At 47.3% G+C, this 18685-nt stretch overlaps 1 long non-coding RNA gene across 2 annotated transcripts in view; it reads left to right on the top strand.

Annotated features, from left to right (window-relative positions):
• LOC140426941 (uncharacterized) overlaps nt 1-18685 on the top strand; it is a 148386-nt gene that overhangs the window by 110740 nt on the left and 18961 nt on the right. For both annotated transcript variants that reach the window (XR_011948351.1, XR_011948350.1), the window contains exon 2: nt 11499-11642. This is a non-coding gene — a long non-coding RNA (uncharacterized lncRNA). The remainder of the gene's footprint in view (nt 1-11498; nt 11643-18685) is intronic.

Consider the following 18685-nt stretch of genomic DNA (forward strand, 5'->3'; position numbering starts at 1 on the left):
GGCATAATTGAAGTGGGTTGCAGCCAATGGAGCTCACCCATAGAGATGGTGCCTAAACCAGACGGTACCCAACTGTTGTGTGTGGACTATAGAATTTCCTTTCAATCTGATAAGGTCCATAAAAACTTGCTTTTAAACCTATCACTTATCACTGGTAACAATTCTAAAACTTTATCTCCACTGACAAAACTACGAACTATGGATTTCCTGTCCGCTACACGTTTCATCACATTTTGTGCAACTTTCAAATGTTGTCCAGCCAATTCACCTGCTCTATTTAATCGTTCCCTAAAATTTGACACGTAATCCAATAATGTAATTTCCGGTTTCTCACTCACCAATTTTGTCTTAATCAATTTAAGTGGTTCTCTTACCTCATGACCAAAAATTAGTTCAAAAGGACTAAATTTCGTTGACTCATTCGATGCATCCCTAATTGCAAACAGTATGACTGGAATTCCGTTATCCCAATCCTCTGGATAATCTTGACAATAAGCCCTCAACATTGTCTTTAATGTCTGATGCCACCTTTCTAATGCTCCCTGCGATTCTGGATGATACGCAGTTGATATAAATTGCTTTATTCCTAAGCTATCCATAACTTCTTTGAACGACCTGGAGGTAAAATTTGATCCTTGATCCGATTGTATTTCTGTGGGTAGTCCATATCTCGTAAAGAATTTAAGTAACTCCTCCACAATCATTTTAGCTGTAATATTACATACTGGAATGGCCTCTGGAAACCTAGTAGACAAATCCATTATCGTCAAAAGATATTGATTCTGACTTTTTGTTTTAGGAAGCGGTCCTACACAATCAATTAGGACCTGTGTAAAGGGTTCCTCAAATGCTGGGGTATTAATGGTGCTGGTTTTATCACTGCTTGAGGTTTCCCTATCACTTGACATGTGTGACATGATTGACAAAATTTAACTACATCTTTATGTCGTCCAGGCCAATAAAAATGTTTTTTGATTTTAGTTTGAGTTTTCCTTATTTCCAAATGACCTCCCATGGTACCTCATGTGCAACTCGCAACACCTCCTTTCTATACCTTACCGACAATACTACTTGATGAACTTCTGCCCACTTTTCATCCGCCTGCATATGTAAAGGTCTCCATTTTCTCATCAAGACATCACTTATATGGTAATAACACTCTGGTATACACTCAGATTCCTCTTCCGTGTATGCTTTCTGATACATCTGTTTTATTTCTACATCTTTCTGATGTAACTCTGCCCATTTTCCTGAACTAAAAATAACCGCCTCATCCTCCACCTGTTCTTTTCCAACCATCTGATCAAAAATCATTTCTGATAATTGCACTTCACCTTTATCTTCACTCTCTGATTTCTCCTCTTGCCTTAACCTGTGACTTTGCGACTTAGTTATTCTACAATCCGGAAAAATCCGAGGATATTCGTCCTACAACACTTCAGTTGTCTGATTTTCCACTGGCTTATCAACCACAGTAGGCATCACTCCCACCTGCGATCCAGCTATATCATTATCCAAAATAAACCATATTCCTGAACAAGATAGTTTCTCTATTACTCCTACTACCACTTCACCACTCTTCACTGGACTTTCCAACCTTACATTATATAATGGAACACTACTCCTCTCACCCGGAATTCCACATATTACCACCTTTTCTGGCAACATTCTTCCCAAACTACATAACTCCTCATCTCTTACCATTAAAAATTGACTAGCTCCCGTATCTCTTAAAATTGTGACTTCTTTAACTACTCCTCCTGATACACATGAGTAAACTTTACCCACACAAGTAAATTCTTTAAAGAGATCTGGCACCTTCTTATCAATCACCTCTTGATCAGGCTGTACAATGCTTTGCACCTCCTTCGCTTCACTTGGGCTTTCCTTTACCACTTTCACAAATCATACTCTCTTATCCTGTTTTACCACATCAGCCTTCCCAGTGCTTTTCTTCAACCACCAACACTGTGACTTTACATGGCCCTGTTTATTACAGTGAAAACATTTGAAACTTTTCATGTCTCTTCCACCCTCCTGGATTTCTTTTTTAATCTGAGGTACACTCTCCCTATTATCTCCCATCAGATCACCTTTACCTTTACCACTTGAGTATTTCTCATGTCCCCAGTTTCTATCGCTCACAGGCTGAAACTGATGTCGGAAACCAAGCTTTGATTTATGAACTAATTCATAATCATCTGCCATTTCTGCTGCTAACCTCGCAGTTTTAACCCTCTGCTCTTCCACATGAGTTCTCTCTACATCAGGAACTGAATTTTTAAACTCCTCCAAAAGCATAATTTCTCTGAGAGCTTCATACGTTTGGTCTATTTTCAAAGCCCTTATCCACCTGTCAAATTATTCTGTTTATGCCTTTCAAACTCCATATCTGTTTGATCAAATTCTTTCCTTAAATTTCTAAACCTTTGTCTGTAGGCTTCAGGCACTAGATCATATGCACTTAAGATGGATTTTTTCACCTCCTCATATGTCCCAAATACCTCCTCTGGTAGTGATGCAAACACTTCACTAGCCCTAGCTATCAGCTTTGTTTGAATCAGTAATACCCACATGTCCTGTGGCCATTTCATTTGTTTAGCCACCTTCTCAAATGAAATGAAAAAGGCTTCCACCTCCATCTCGTGAAACCTTGGCAATGCGTTGACATATTTAAATAGATCCCCCCCAAGCGTTCGATTTTGACGCTCTTTCTCACTATCCTCATCACTATCATCCAACTGTTCGTTTCCCTTTACGTCTGCCAATTTTAACTGACTGTCATGATTCATGGCCATTTTCTGAAGTTCAAACTCCCTCACTTTATCTTTTTCCCTGATCTGTATCTCCCTTTCTCTTTCTTTTTGTTTTGCTAGGGCTATTCTTTCTTTTCCCCTTTCTTCTCTCTCCTTTTCTTTGTCGTCTCGCCCTCTTTCTTTTTCCTCTCTTTCGTATTCAAGCTGCTTTAATTCTTTCTCATGTTCCATTTGTTTAATTTGTAACTGAATTTATGCTATTTCCAATGAGTCACACTGTATCTAAGGCAACTTTAAATGCTTAGCCACCGCCATAATTACCTAATCTGTTCGCATTTTGTCAGGTAATGTTAACTGCAATGTTTTTTGCCAAAGCTAACAATCTGCTTTTAGTCTATGTCCATAAGGTACTGTGTGTGACCGTCTCCACCCCCAATAACTTCTGAGCCTCTGAAAGAGCCATTGTCCACAACACACCCTACTCAAACTGAAATACCAGACCTGATAAGAGACCACAGTATGCTCACCCCTCACTGTCTTTAAGTTCACTAAACCAATCCGTTAGATAGACTTTTATCCCCCTCGAACCCCCAATTTGTTATGGGCCAGGGTTTAGATAACCCCAGAGTGTATCATGGAGTTCACCTGACCCACAACGTGTAATAGATCGTGGTATGGGGAGCACATGGCCCACTCAACAGGTGTTGTACAGCAGAAATGGAAAAGTATTTTTTAAAGCAAAACAATGTTTATTCTATGAACTCAAGTTAACCTTCTTAAAACATACAGTGAACATCTTAGCAACCATTAATTCAAATACAACCCCCAAAGACTACAACACTAAATAATCCTTTAAGCTTTCCTTTTAACATCCATACGACTTAAAAACAAAACCTTGAACAGAAGCACATCAGGTTAAAGTCACTGCTGAAAACATTTATATTTCTGAATTCACCAAATGATCAAGAGATAGTCTTTTTATGGCAGAGAGAACAGCAATACAACTGCTTGGTCTGGCTTCAGCTCCAACACTGAAAACGAAACTAAAACACACCCTGCAGCAAACAGCCTAAAATGAAAGTAAAAAGCTGACAGGCAGCCCAGCTCCACCCACACTCCGACATCATTGATAAACACCCATTTCTTAAAGGTACATTTCTTAAACACCCATTTCTTAAAGGTACTCTCACATGACAATATCACATGGGCAAGTTTGTGGACTGAAATTGGGAAGTACTAAAATGGCTATACATGATGTAGAAGTGGGAAATTAAACAACATCCATATAGACTTAACTCTTTAAAATTAGCACAGGTTAACAAAGAAATTGAGAGTATGCTTAAAACAGGTATAATTGTAGTGGGTTGCAGCCAGTGGAGCTCACCCATAGTGATGATATCAAAACCAGATGGTACCCAACAGTTGTGTGTGGACTATAGAAAGTTTAATGCAGTTACAAGAACAGACTCTTATCCTATCCCATGTTTGGAGGATTGCATTGAGAAAGTGGGACAATCAGCTTTTATTCCCAAACTGGATTTACTTAAAGGTTACTGGCAGGTACCTTTATCCGACAGGGCGAAGGAGATTTCAGCTTTTGTGACTCCAGATGCTATATACCAATTCAAAGTTATGCCATTTGGCATGAAAAATGTCCCAGCCACATTTCAACGGTTATCTAACAAAGTTGTTTCAGGATTACCCAATTGTGCGGTATACATCGACAATCTGGTAATTTTCAGCCAGACATGGGAAGAATATTTAAAACATCTGATGGAGTTATTTGATTGACTTCAGGAGGCGGGTTTGGTGGTAACCCTAGCCAAAAGAGAATTGGAAAAGCCCAAGTCACTTTCTTTGGCCATAAAATCGGACAAGGTTGAATGGTCACACGGGATGTGAAATCAACAGTTATTGAGGAGTTTCCAATACCCTCGATACAAAGAGAAATAATGCGATTTCTTGGCGTGAGTGGATTTGATCGAACATGTGTGCCAAATTTTTGTAGCGTGGTTGCTCCACTGATGGACTTGCTGAAGAAACGTCGAAAATTTCAGTGGGCAGCGGAGTTTCAACAGGAATTTGACTGCCTGAAAGCTGTGATAACCAATGCTCCTGCGTTGGAGAATTACAAGGGACTCTGTGATCAGATTGAACTAAAGTATCTGACTTTAATGAGAAATGCTGAGGCATAGAAAAATGGATGGATCATGCAGAGACCTTCTTGTTCAAAGAGACTGTCAATCGAGAAGGACTCCAGTTGGAGGAAGAAGAACAAAAAATGGACTATGTTATTATTAAGTATTTGCGTGTTTTGTTTTGTTAAAAAAAAACGTATATTCATTGTCCATATTTCTGAAAGGAAAGTGAAATGGTGAAAAATGAAACCATCTTGAAGTTGATGGTTTTGTTTTTTTCTTGGGGGGAGGTGTCATGTGAGAGTGCCTTTAAGAAATGGGTGTTTAAGAAATGGGTGTTTCGAAAAATATCTGTCATGGATGTACTTTTAAGAAATGGGTGTTTATCAGTGATGTCAGAATGTGGATAAAGCTGGGCTGTCTGCTTTACTTTCGTTTTAGGCTGTTTGCTACAGGGTGTGTTTTCATTTTGTTTTGAGAGCTGGATAGCTGCAGGCAAATCAAGGAGCTGTAATAGGATCTCTTGCTGCAAACTAAGGACAGTCTACAGATCAATTGGGTGATTTCAAAGTTCTGACTGCTCTCAGTAGTGAATTTAAACCTGATACTGTGTTAAACTCTGTGTTAAAAAGGGTCTTTCATCTTATGGATGTTAATAAGGAAAGATTAAGGTTTACTTATAGAATGTTGTATCTGTGGGGAGGATTGGTGTTGATAGTTGTTAAGATGTTTACTGTGGGTTTATAAAGGGTTAACTGGTTTCATCAATAAACATTGTTTTAATTTAAAAGTACTGTGGATTTCTGGTGCAACACACCTGGAAGGTAGGCCCGGGTGCTCCCCATAACCGCAATGTTTAAAAAGTTGTGGGTCAGGTGAACTCCATGATACACTTTGGGGTTCTCTAAACACTGGCCCACAACAATCATGATCCATGATGACAACAGAGCAGAGGTACGCTCAAATCGTAAAAGAATGCCTGAGTTTAGTTGTAGGCTTGGAGAAAGTCCATGGCTACATCAATGGACTTACAACTTTCAAAGTTGAGAAAAATCATCATCATTTGGTTAACATCATCATAAAAATCTCAACCAGATGTCTCCGCACATTCAGAGGTTCATGATGAAGTTACAACGCTATGACTTCAATCTCATCTGCACGCCAGACAAATATTTATTCTTAGCAGATGCATTATCGAGAACACCGATACAAAGTATTAGTAGTGAAATTGCTGAAGATGTAGACCTGCATGTCAATCTTATTTCCACACTGCTACCAGTGTCAGATACGAAACTATGTGAGATCCAAGAAGAGACCAGGAAGGATCAAACTCTTCAAGAGGTGATGAGGAAGATCAACTCACACTGGCCCAGAGGTCAATGTATGGAGTTCTGCAATATAAGATCTGAACTCAGTATCATTAATGGAGTATACTTCATTTGAACACTATAGACATACCTCAATCTCTTCGCAAAGATGTACTAAAGAGGATACACGAAGGACATCTAGGGATTGAAAAAAGTAAATAGAGAGCTCGTGACTCTGTTTCCTGGCCAGGATATTGACAGGATGATCAGTTGTTGTGACACATGACAGACACATCGTCGCAAGCAAACAAGAGAACCTATGCAAATATCTGATTTACCTATGGCACCATGGCAGAAAGTAGCTATTGATTTCTTTCACCTACGAGGGAAAGATTATTTAATGATCATAGACTATTTTTCAAACTGTCCCGAAATGGCTCTACTGGCAGGCATAACGGCAAGTAGTGTAATACTACATACCAAGTCAATTTTTGCTAGACACGGAATTCCGCAAGTCGTCGTCACAACGGTCCTTGTTTTAGCTGTAAAGAGTGGCAACACTTCGCAGTCACGTATGATTTCAATCACGTCATGTTGAGTCCGTTCTACCCTCAAGTCAATGGAAAAGTCGAAAAAGGTGTACATATTGTTAAGCAACTGTTGAAGAAAGCAGAAGACAGCCAATCTGATCCATACCTCGCACTATTGAGTTACAGAACATCACCATTGTCACATGGTAGATCGCCAGCAGAGTTACTCATGAATAGAAGGTTGCGTACCTCTCTTCCATACTTGGCAAAGAAAAAGGAGAATGCAGTGGTACTGCAGGAAATGCAAAACATTAAAGCAAAACAAAAGCAGTGAGATGATAGAGTGTTTAGAACTATACCGCCTCTGGGCAGCACGGTAGCATAGTGGTTAGCACTATAGCTTCACAGCGCCAGGGTCCCAGGTTCGATTCCAGGCTTGGGTCACTGTCTGTGCGGAGTCTGCATGCAATCCCGTGTCTGTGTGGGTTTCCTCCGGGTGCTCCGGTTTCCCCCCTCAAGTCCCGAAAGACGTGCTATCAGGTAATTTGGACATTCTTTATTCTCCCTCCGTGTACCCAAACAGGTGCCGGGATGTAGCGGCTCGGGGCTTTTCACAGTAACTTCACTGCAGTGTTAATGTAAGCCTACTTGTGACAATAAAGATTATTATTATATGAGTAGTGATGACATTGTGAGAGTAGAAGATTCAGGCAATTGGTCGAGAAAAGCCATTGTCCTTGAAGAAGTGGCACCTCATTCCTCCAATGTACAGACAGGGATGGTTGGTTTTAAGAAGAAATTGTCGCGCACTCTTGAAAACCAGAGAAGAGAATCTACACCAGTATCAACGTCAGCTGCAGTGTCAGATAGGTCAGCAGTTCCTGAGCATGAGAATGACATGGAGAACATTGAATCTACAAGTTCTGAGCAGCCAGGTCAAACTTTGAGAGGAAAACCTGATCGACTCAATTTGCAGATTTGATCTATTTGTACATACTATGTTTGCCGTTCTTGTATATACATATTTGCTAAACCAGTTTTACAAATTAAAAATAAATTAATACTGTTAGACTCACAGGCTCATGATATCACATGTAAATATACTGATGGTAATGTATTAATTTATTCCTTCAATGGAAATGGGATGTAGTGATATCATGGTTGTACTGTGATTCACCAACAGACCACTGAGAGTCTCATTAATATATAAGTGAATGTTAGAGTCAGGTAACCCCTCAGATAGGCTGGAGGAAGCTGAAGAGAGGTTGTTTGTGCTTGATCTTCTTGTAATATAAATCAGGCCAACCGGCAAGAACATTACACCCCTCTGGGTCGCTCCTCAGGCCGATGGGTGTTCGGGTCTGCAGGGTGTGTGACATCCCCCTACACACGGGGTTCCACTTCCAACCTGCATCAACACTGCTGCCTCTCTGACATTTGGACCACCAGCACCACCTGCTCTGCCATGGGGTCGATAGCGCCATTCATTGTAATGTCTGTAAGGAATTGGGGAAGGAAGGTAGCCAACAATCATTTAGGGTTTCTACCTGGGACCCTCATATCTCCCAAGCCTCCCTTACCTTTTACTTGTTCTGCCTTCTCTCAGAGTGCCATCGAGCGAGCCAGTTGTGCAGGAGAACCCCGTTCTGCACACTCATCCCCTACCACAGCAGGGGTCCCTGGACCCCAGACCCATGTCGGAAACATTAGGGAGACCGTGCTCAGGTGCCCTCCCCTGATCCACACACTCACCCTCTGATCATGGCGATATCTTCAGTGCTGAAGCCCAGCTACTAAGTGTCTGACTGTTGGCTGCTGTCTCTGAGGTGCTGACACTTCCAGGGTTCAGGCAAAGTGTCCAGGCCCACAATTTGATTGGAATGCTCGGCAATAACACTGAGACATGGCATGTGTACCCACGGGAATGCGCTTGAGAGCTGTGAAATGCTCACATAACTATCAAGGCCAATTCTTTATCAGCAATAGCCTTCAGCTCTGCAGCTAGGGGCTGTTGGTAGTCAAAGCGATGTCTCACTGGGGAGCCGGTTAGTTCCAGGGAGGCTGTTGTATTTGATTTTAATCTCGCTAATGTGATGGAACTTGGGGCAGCACGGCGGTGCAGTGGTCAGCACTGCAGTCTCACGGCGCCGAGATCCCAGGTTCGAGCCTGGCTCTGGATCACTGTCCGTGTGGAGTTTGTACATTCTCCCCGTGTTTGCATGGGTTTCGCCCCCACAACACAAAGATGTGCAAGGTAGGTGGATGGAACACACTAAATCGCCCCTTAATTGGAAAAAATGAATTGGGTACTCTAAATTTATTTTTTTTAAAGAGATGGAAATTGGTCCTAATTGGGGTCAATGATCTTTTTGTCGTGTTTGGGCAGGATCCAGAACCTGCCAATGGGAATGGGCTGGTTAGGTGGCATACTTATTCACGCCTGGTGCAGATCCTAATTTTGGCCTCTCCTGCTATTTAACCGGCACTCTCAGATCTGCACAGGGCACAATGCGATGGTTAAATCACAGCCCTTGCTGGGACTGTATTTACAATCATCCCCATCCTGTACAAGTGATGAACACCCCGGCCCACATTGTGCAACCACGTCTTCTTAATCTTTCTAACTCTGCCGCTACATCTTGATGCCCCCCTGACATCCACTGCAGAGGCGGAGGTGGGCTGCTGGCTCCTACGCCCTGTTGTCTGTGATGATATTGGTGGGAATGCTATCAAAGGCTGAGACATGGAGGACTTCGGCCTGCTTTCAGGATTCTGCTGTGTGGCAGTGACACTGTCCTCAGCCTGAGGAGCTGGAGCTGATAGCGTCACAGGAATAGGGGGGTCGGATTGGCGGGACACTTCTGGAGTCTCCTGGGTGGATGTCCCTGGGGCGTGCACCTGCTGATCCTCCATCCGATGGGTTCCCATTGGCCGCTGGCTGACTCCTTGAGGTGATGGGCAGCTGGAGTGAGATCAAGATGCCCCACCCTCTTGCATTGACACTGATGGATGCCAGCAAGTGCTTCAGCCATGGAGTGCAACTGAAGCAGTAGAACAGGACTGATGTCCTGGGCCAAGGTCTCCACGCTGGCTGCCACCCAACCAGTGTTGACCTCAATGCAATGGCAGGCCAGCGTTATCATCTCAGACAGAAAACGGACAGACTCTTCCATCGTGCCTTGCAATCTGAGGAGTGCAGCAGACATCCCTTCCTGATGTTCCTGAGCTGGCTTTTGTAGCTCCAGCAACTGATGTGTGACTGAGTCCAGAAGCTCCACATCTGACTCGGACTCAGCAGATTCATGGTCTCCAGCTATCCTCCGAGTGCTCGTGGCCTCTGATATCCCTGCCTCCACCTGCTGTGAGTCAGACAGTGTGCTGCGTTCACCAGATTGTGACCCTCAGGTTATTTTACAGCTAGGCCCCACTGAGGTGTCTGTCTCTGCGCTGGTGGAAGATGTGGGTGGTCGCTGTGGTGGGTCTTCAATTCGGGTGTCATCAGATTCCTCTTCCGAGGTGTGTTCAGTGCTTGAATCGATGGCCTGCCTTGTGGATGCTCTTGGCCGTTTCCCACATGTGCCTGTGAAAGAACGGAGAGATAATTAGTGTATGGCAGGGTCTGCAGAACAGGAGATATGACTCATAGCATGTCGGTTGCAGTGCTGGATCCTCACTTGGTTGAGCGCTGCTGACCTCACGCCAGCAATGGTCCACAACCTAACTGGCCAGTTGGAGGGCTCTGCTCTCAAAGTTGGTCAGGACTTGGCGTTTGGGTATTCCTTGCCCTAGACTGGAGCCTCTCCCTTTTGTTGTGAGCCAGCTTGTTCTGCAGGAAGGCAAATGGAGAGTGTAAGCAAGATGCCTGCCAGGCCAGAGGAGAAGATGGCCTGGCATGTGTGTGTAACGAGTGCTGCCATAGACAGAAGAGGACATGATTGACAGTGAAGATAAAGGTGTGCGTGAGAGAATGAATGATGATTTGACTTGCCTAGCAGAATGGAGGAAATCATTCCTCCTCTTCCTGCACTGGGCGGCTGTCCTCTTTGGTAGGGCGTTTGCACTCACTACTGCCGCCGTTACCTTCTCTACTGAATTTTTCACCTTTGATGAGGTTATTTGCCCAGACTGGGAGCAGAGGACTTCGCAGCAGGGCTCCATTCTGTCCAGGAAGTGCTCAAGAGAAGCAGCAGTGAATTTTGGGGCAGGGTGTTTCCTCCCTTTGGAAGCCACAACTTTCCACCAGCCTTCAATTCCTCAGAGAGTGCTAGCTCTGTGCCTTAGTGCCCTTTATATATGGCCCTTGGATTACAGAAGACCTGCGATCACAGCAGAACGGGTGAATCAGAGGCTACTCTTCCAGAGATTTGATATGATACCCATGCTTCTCAATTTCTTTCCACCAAGTTGTGTACGATACAAGGTGAAAAGCCATTGCTGCAATCGGCAGGTCAAACGTCGACTTCCCTGCGTCCTTTCGGACTTTGCCGATTTCACGGAAAATCTAAGCAGTACCTCAGAAGTACGAACATGATGAGGGAGCCTGAGGCTGCTCGATCAGCCATCAGATAATCGGCAGATGGGCAACAGAGAGCCAACAGGAGAGACCAGGTTTGGAGACCTAGTCGCCAAGAGAAGGTTGTAAAAGGTGTTTTTAATATTTTGTTCTTTTGCAAAGTACTGCACTGACCTGACAGTTAGCTGTTATTGCTTCAAGGGCAAATCTGACTGTGCCCAGCTAAACAAGCTTTTCTGTCTTTCACATCATAGGAGAACTCTCGAGGATGAAGCAAGCCGCTACGTGGACCACTTCCAGAGGAGCAGCTGCTGCCACCAACTCTGCTCTGCAGTCTTAACTGTGCAGGCGCCAACAGAGAGAGAGGGCCTGAGAGATTTTGGTCAAACATTCAGAAGGTAAGCCTGCAACAAAGTAAGCCTTTCACAGAGTGTAAATTCTGCTTCACCACTCCATTCAGTTTATTAATTCATGTGCAATTTCTTTTTTTTTAAGACAGTATGTGAATACATATTCCAAACTTTTCCGTGTATTCATTCAATTAAATGAACCATTCCCCACTTTTTATTTGCTGCTATTGTTAATCACAGCAGTGAGCTTGGTTATCCAGTGTGTGCAGTAATTTGATTCCAATACTGGTTGCAAGAAAATCACGGCAATCAAAGCCATACAAAATCAAAGTAATATTTTTTTATTTCTTTCAATTGAATTTGATTTTTTTTGAAATTACAGGACAAATCCAGCGCTCGAGTGATGCGCTTCAGGGTTTAAACACTTAATGGACCAACTACCATGACAGACTTGCAATTGATACCTTTTACTTAGCACAGTTGCAGCATTTGCCTGAAGAAAATCTCAGATCTGATAAATGGAATAAAATTTTTCACATGTTTCATTCTCTTAAAAGAACCCAAAATAAAATCTACTTCCTGGAATGTCCAAAAATTGCTCTCAGAAATTGCTGGGTTTCCTCTTTCCTCAGATCCTGCTGCGGATGTCCTCAAACCACTTGTGGAATTAATGGCACCAATTTTAAAAGGGGGACATGTACAGTGCATGCGATCTGAAGCAGGTGGCACGCACAAGGGTCCGGGGATGTGGAGGGCTGGCCTATCTTAATGGCCGGTCCTCATTAAGATGAACGTTTCAGGTATCGCAGCCAACAACCATCTAGACCCATTTGCTGCAGAAGCAGCAGAGTTTGGCAGTAGGAGGCTGCAGCAGTGGAGTGCGGGTGCAGCCTTGATGATCGGTGGGTGCAGAGATCTGCAAGCGATTGGCTATGCTTTGAAGGAACAAGTACTCCATGCTGAGCCCAAGGGCAGCACCCCTGCTCCTCCTGCCCAGGAGGAATTTCGACTGGAGTAACGTTTTGCAAACGATCTCGGCTTCTTCTGGCTAGACCATGCTCCTGCTGGTTTTACTATTGGGCAACAGAGAGTGTAATTCAAATGTGTAGTTAAGATATCGGGCGCAATTTAACGGAAAAGTTTCTAAGTGTCATTTCAGGCGGGTTTGGCTAGGTGTTTCCCGTCTGCTTTGTCGGTGAGATCCACACCACGATTTAACCACATTTAGTTATTTCTGTGGCCTTGTGGAGCTTCTCCCTGGTCTAGCCCACACTTAGAAATGTTTTCATCATTGGGTAGCTGAATTCGCTGGCGAGACCAGCTCCTCGAAATCAGGCCGCCATTTTGAAAGTGTGCACCGATCTCTAAGTAAGCTTGAGGGTCCCCTACTTCCCCCATCCATGGGAAATGTCTCCCCCCCTCCCCACACAATGGGCATTACACCACATCCATATAAATTAGGACACCCTGCTATGGGGTCGCTGATGGCCCCCCTTTTCAGTCCTCCACACATCCCCTTTCGAGATCCCCCCCTTTTAGGACCTCCACCCTTCACCCTCCCAACTTTTTGGCCGCCCCTTCATACCCGCTCTCCAAACCCCCACCCTTCATACTCCCCTCATCCCCCTTTTCATGGGCATGGCCCCTCTCAGGCTCTGTCCCTTGGTAGTGCCACCTTGGTACCTGGGCACCCTAGCACTGCCAACCAGTCATACTGGCAGTGCCCCAGCCAGCCTGGCAGTGCCATCCAGGTACATTGGCAGTGCCTGGGTCGCAGCCTGGCAGTGCCATGGTGCCCGGGTGCCAGGGATAGAGCCAGCGTGCTGCTCCGTTCCAGACCACCCAGGGCTTGGGAGACCCACCCAAATGCAGAACCGCATGGTCCACATTTGTGTGGAATTGTACTAAATGACGCCCAGTTAGGGTCTCCTGGGAGAGGCCGATAGATCACAGGAGCCACTTAGGTCCATCGTAGGTAAGGTTAAGCGAGCAGTTAAGCTCACTCAATTATGCGAGTCTGGATCCCGGATCCCGCGGGGCGTCACGACTGTCGGGAATCCCGGAAGAGGTCTCTCGCGACATTGACCGGTCAAGCCCCGTCCCGATTCCGGCGGGATGCAGCCGGTAAATCACGTCCATCCTCTTTGATATGACTTTTGAATGCAGAGTAGCAACCTGCCTGCTTGCCTGCAGCTATGGCTGGCTTGAAAGGGTAAGATAGTGTTGAACGGAAATGGAGGGCAGAATTCTCCCACCGTGGACTCCGTCCTGTGACGGGTGGGGTTGGGAAGTATTTCCCACTGCAGAGGCCGACAGGAAACCAAGCCATAAACCTCCTGTCCCCAGCCCCGTTGCAGGATTTAGTCCCAGATGGGGCAGTGTCAGAAAAGGATGAGCTACCTTATTCACTCTGCCAAGGTAAGTTTCATCAATGGTTGCATAAACCACAAAGACTCCAATATGTCAGGGTCCCAGCTCAGTGACAATGGCATGTCTGACTCACAGCCACTACTGTGCCCCCTTCATCCTTCAGCAGGCATAGAACATTGCATGAAAGAGGGTTGTGAGCTCGGTGGGGTCAAGGTGGGGGGGAACCGGAAACTTCCGCAAATCGCATGCCTTTCTGAGCCGTCCCCTTGCATGTGGGTGTGCTCAGTGGTAGGGAAGGAGGTGGTCCGCAACCATTCTGCCTAATTCACATCAGTGATGATCTGCCACAGAAGTGGGCTATCTTAGAGCGGAGGAATGATCAATAAACCAATTTCCATTGTTCCAATCCATGCAACATGCAAATCCTCCAAACTTGTTCTCTTCTTTGAGCAGGAGAAGCTCCGTCACAATCGGAGAGAACATGAGGGGGGCGAAGCATTGTTCAGGATTCTGACGGAATTTGAAGAGAGAGCATCTGAACTCTCAGGAGTGGAGCGGGATTGGGTTATTGGCGATGAAGAGCTTGGCCTTGGACATCAACCAAGTAGGGAGTCATCCATTTAAAGCAAACCTGAAGATCGAATGTGCTGCTATGTTAGAGGTGGCTGATGCGGCACTTGCACTCTCCTATGTCACTTAGAAGTACCTCCACGAAGAGACTACGGCCCCCGGGGGGGGGGGGGGGGAGAACTCCCTACCAAGCCCCAATCCCAGCCTAGAATTGAGTCAGGAGGGAGCGGAAGAGAACGCCATGCCTGTGGATGCATCACAGCGTTCATTGCACACTCCACCAGCTCAGAAACACACACCTTGGTGGATATTACTGGTTGTTCAGGAAGACACAGACACGTGTCCACAGAAGGAGGCAACATGTTCAGCCAAGCCCGGGATCGTGGAAAGAGGCATCACTGAGGTAAAAAACAGGTGACGAACCTCTGGAAATGGCCTTCCAACTAATGGCAGTGAGTCAGGAAGAGGATGAGAAACATCAGATAGAGCCATCAACAGAGTGACACGCACGTCGGAAGAGTCCGTCCACCTTCTCTCTGATGAAGTAGTGGCCACATGTACACGCAGGGAGGTCTCCAGGGGGAGGATAGCAGACACCGTAGAGACACTGGTGAAAGCTGCCGTTGGTGCCAGTTGCTTCAATGCCGCTATTCCCACCCACTGCCACACTTGGCAACAGCGATAAAATTCCATCCAAAGTCTTAAAGCAACACGGTATGTTAGCACAGTGGTTAGCACTGTTGCTTCACAGCGCTATGGACCCAGGTTCGATTCCCGGCTTGGATCTCTGTCTGTGCGGAGTCTGCACGTTCTCCCTGTGTCTGCGTGGGTTTCCTCCGGGTGCTCCAGTTTCCTCCCACAAGTCCCGAAAGACGTGCTGTTAGGTAATTTGGACATTCTGAATTCTCCCTCAGTGTGCCCGAACAGGCGCCGGAATGTGGCGACTTGGGGCTTTTCAGAGTAACTTCATTGCAGTGTTAATATGAGCTTCCTTGTGAACTAATAAAGATTATTATTATTAAAACAAAATGAAATAAATGGGAACAAAGGAAATATGCAGGAAGGACTCTTACAATGGCCGCCAAAGTCTTCAAAGGCAGGAGGGTCGACAACTCCACAGGCCGCCTCCACCCCTGCTGTGGATGTCAGGGCAGCAGCAAGAAGAAGTAATAGGCCAAGAAAGATAAAGACAAGTGGTTGCACGGGTGAACACTGCCACTGTTTTATTTGTAAATATATTCACTGGCGTTACAAATGTCTAGTCTTGCCTTTCATTGTCAATATATGGGCATCGCAAGCACCCACCTTCCACCCATACCCCCTTCACAATACCCCAGTTCAGCTGCACGCAGATGGCCCTCGAGTGATTCTGGAAGGAGAAGTGCCTGTGGTTGGGCCTTTCACAGCCTCGTACAAGCTCTCCCCCCCGCTTGCACGTGGAGCCTTACTCCATCACTCTCATCTCACCTTACACCTTCCTCCCTTTACACCTTGTGGTAGTATGTATTGGGGGTCATGTGGGACTGGAAGCCCTAATGTCATTGGCTGACAGATCCCGGGTCCTGGTTGGCCGTTGACCTCTAGCTCTGCCCTGAAGGCGGAGTATAAGAAGCCGGAGTCCTCCCCCGCAGGCCATTCTACTATTGAGCTGCGGGGGAACAGACACGCTTAATAAAGCCTCATCGACTTCACTCTATTCGTCTCACGGAGTCTTTGTGCGCTACAATTTATTAAGCGTGCCTAAAAAGGACTATGGAGCTCAGGATCATTCCGGAATGCCTGAGGATCAGCCCCCACGCAGTGAACGCGGCAGCAGCCTTCAAGCACTGGCAGACTTGCTTCGAGGCCTACCTCAGAACGGCCACCGGCCGGGTCACAGAAGACCAAGACACAGAAGAGTACAGGCCCTGCACTCGAGGGTGAGCACGGAGATCTTCTCCCTCATCGAAGACTCGGAGGATTTCCAGACGGCGTTCGCAGCACTGAAAAGTCTCTATGTCCGCCCAGTTAACCAAATCTACGCTCGCTACCAGCTCGCGACGAGACGGCAAGGTCCCGGAGAATCGATGGACGAATTCTACGCCACGCTGCTGATTTTGGGACGAGTCTGCAGCTGCCCTTCGGTGAACGCAAATGAACACACGGACATGTTAATGCGCGATGCTTTTGTGGCAGGTATGAATTCCTCCCAAATCTGCCAAAGACTTCTAGAAAGAGAGTCGCTAGGACTCTCAGAGGCCCGGGCCCTAGCAGCCTCCCTAGACGTGGCCGCGCGTAATACCCGCGCCTACGGCCCCGAGCGCGCGGCAGCCCATTGGGCTCCGTATGTACCCGTCGCGACAAACCCACCCCCCCCCCGGACACCCCACAGGCTTGTGCGGTCCAAACGCCAAGTCGAACCGGGGGTGCCCGCTGTTATTTCTGCGGCCAGGCGAAACACCCCCGACAGCGCTGCCCGGCCTGCGCAGCAATCTGCAAGAGCTGCGGGAAAAAGGGCCATTACGCGGTTGTGTGCCGGTCCCGCGAGGTCGCCGCTGTCCCGGGAGAACAGGGAGCCCTGCAAGCTGTTTACGCTCCCCAACCCCCCCCAGCACGCCATGTACGACCCGCAGGCGCAGCCGCTCTGGGTCCCGACCACCGCGGCCCCGGGAGAACAGGGAGCCCTGCACGCCGCTTACGCTCCCCAACCCCCCCCCCCCTCGCACCCCATGTATGACCCGCCGGCGCTACCGCTTTGGGTCCCGACCACCACTCTCCACGGAGAAGAGGGAGCTTTGCGCGTCCCTAACGCCCCCCTAACCCCCCCCCCGCGCCCCACGTCTGACCCGCCGGCGCTACCAACTTGGGTCCCGACCACCGCTGTCCCTGGTGAGGGAGCTCCGCGCGGTGCTAGCGCTCCCAGCGCCCCATGTGCGACCGCAGATGCCGCCATTTTGGGTCCCGGCCACCACGAGGGGAGGAAGGGCGCCGCCATCTTGGACCACCCCAGACCTGTACGACGCGTGGGGGCGGCCATTTTGTCCACCCCCGCCGCTATCTTGTGACCCCCAGACACGTGCGATGTATGGGGGCGGCCATTTTGTTCATCCCCGACGCCATCTTGGACGGCAACAACGGACCCCACTCCACTACTACAACCACGTCGCGCTTCAATTACGCTCGATCAAGCTCGGCCCCGGACACTCCAGACGACGACGACAACGGTGCTAATAAACGGCCACGAGACACCATGCCTAGTCGACTCCGGGAGCACGGAGAGCTTTATCCACCCCGACACCTTAAGACGCTGTTCATTGACCACCTATCCCAGCGCACAAAAGATTTCCCTAGCTGCAGGATCCCACTCCGTACAGATCCAAGGATTCTGCATAGTTACCCTAACGGTGCAGGGGAGGGAGTTCAAAAACTACAAACTAAATGTCCTTCCCCAACTCTGCGCCCCCACCTTACTGGGATTAGATTTCCAATGCAATCTACAGAGCCTTACGTTCAAATTCGGCGGCCCAATACCCCCACTCACTATCTGCGGCCTCGCAACCCTCAAGGTGCAACCCCCGTCCTTGTTTGCGAACCTAACCCCGGATTGCAAACCCGTCGCCACTAAGAGCAGACGGTACAGCGCCCAGGACCGGACCTTCATTCGGTCCGAAGTCCAGCGGCTACTAAAGGAGGGCATAATCCAGGCCAGCAATAGTCCCTGGAGAGCGCAGGTGGTAGTAGTGAAGACAGGGGAGAAACAAAGGATGGTCACAGACTATAGCCAGACCATCAACAGGTACACACAACTAGACGCGTACCCTCTCCCCCGCATATCCGACATGGTCAATCGGATTGCCCAATATAAAGTCTTCTCCACCGTGGACCTCAAGTCCGCCTACCATCAGCTCCCCATCCGCCCAAGTGACCGCAAGTACACAGCCTTCGAGGCAGACGGGCGATTATACCATTTCCTAAGGGTCCCATTTGGCGTCACAAACGGGGTCTCGGTCTTCCAACGGGAGATGGACCGAATGGTTGATCAACATGGGTTGCGGGCCACGTTCCCGTATCTCGACAATGTAACCATCTGCGGCCACGACCAGCAGGACCACGACGCCAACCTCCAAAAATTCCTCCAGACCGCCAAAGCCTTGAACCTCACGTACAACGAG

This window comes from Scyliorhinus torazame, chromosome 7 (assembly GCF_047496885.1).
Source record: "Scyliorhinus torazame isolate Kashiwa2021f chromosome 7, sScyTor2.1, whole genome shotgun sequence".
Lineage (NCBI taxonomy): Eukaryota > Metazoa > Chordata > Chondrichthyes > Carcharhiniformes > Scyliorhinidae > Scyliorhinus > Scyliorhinus torazame.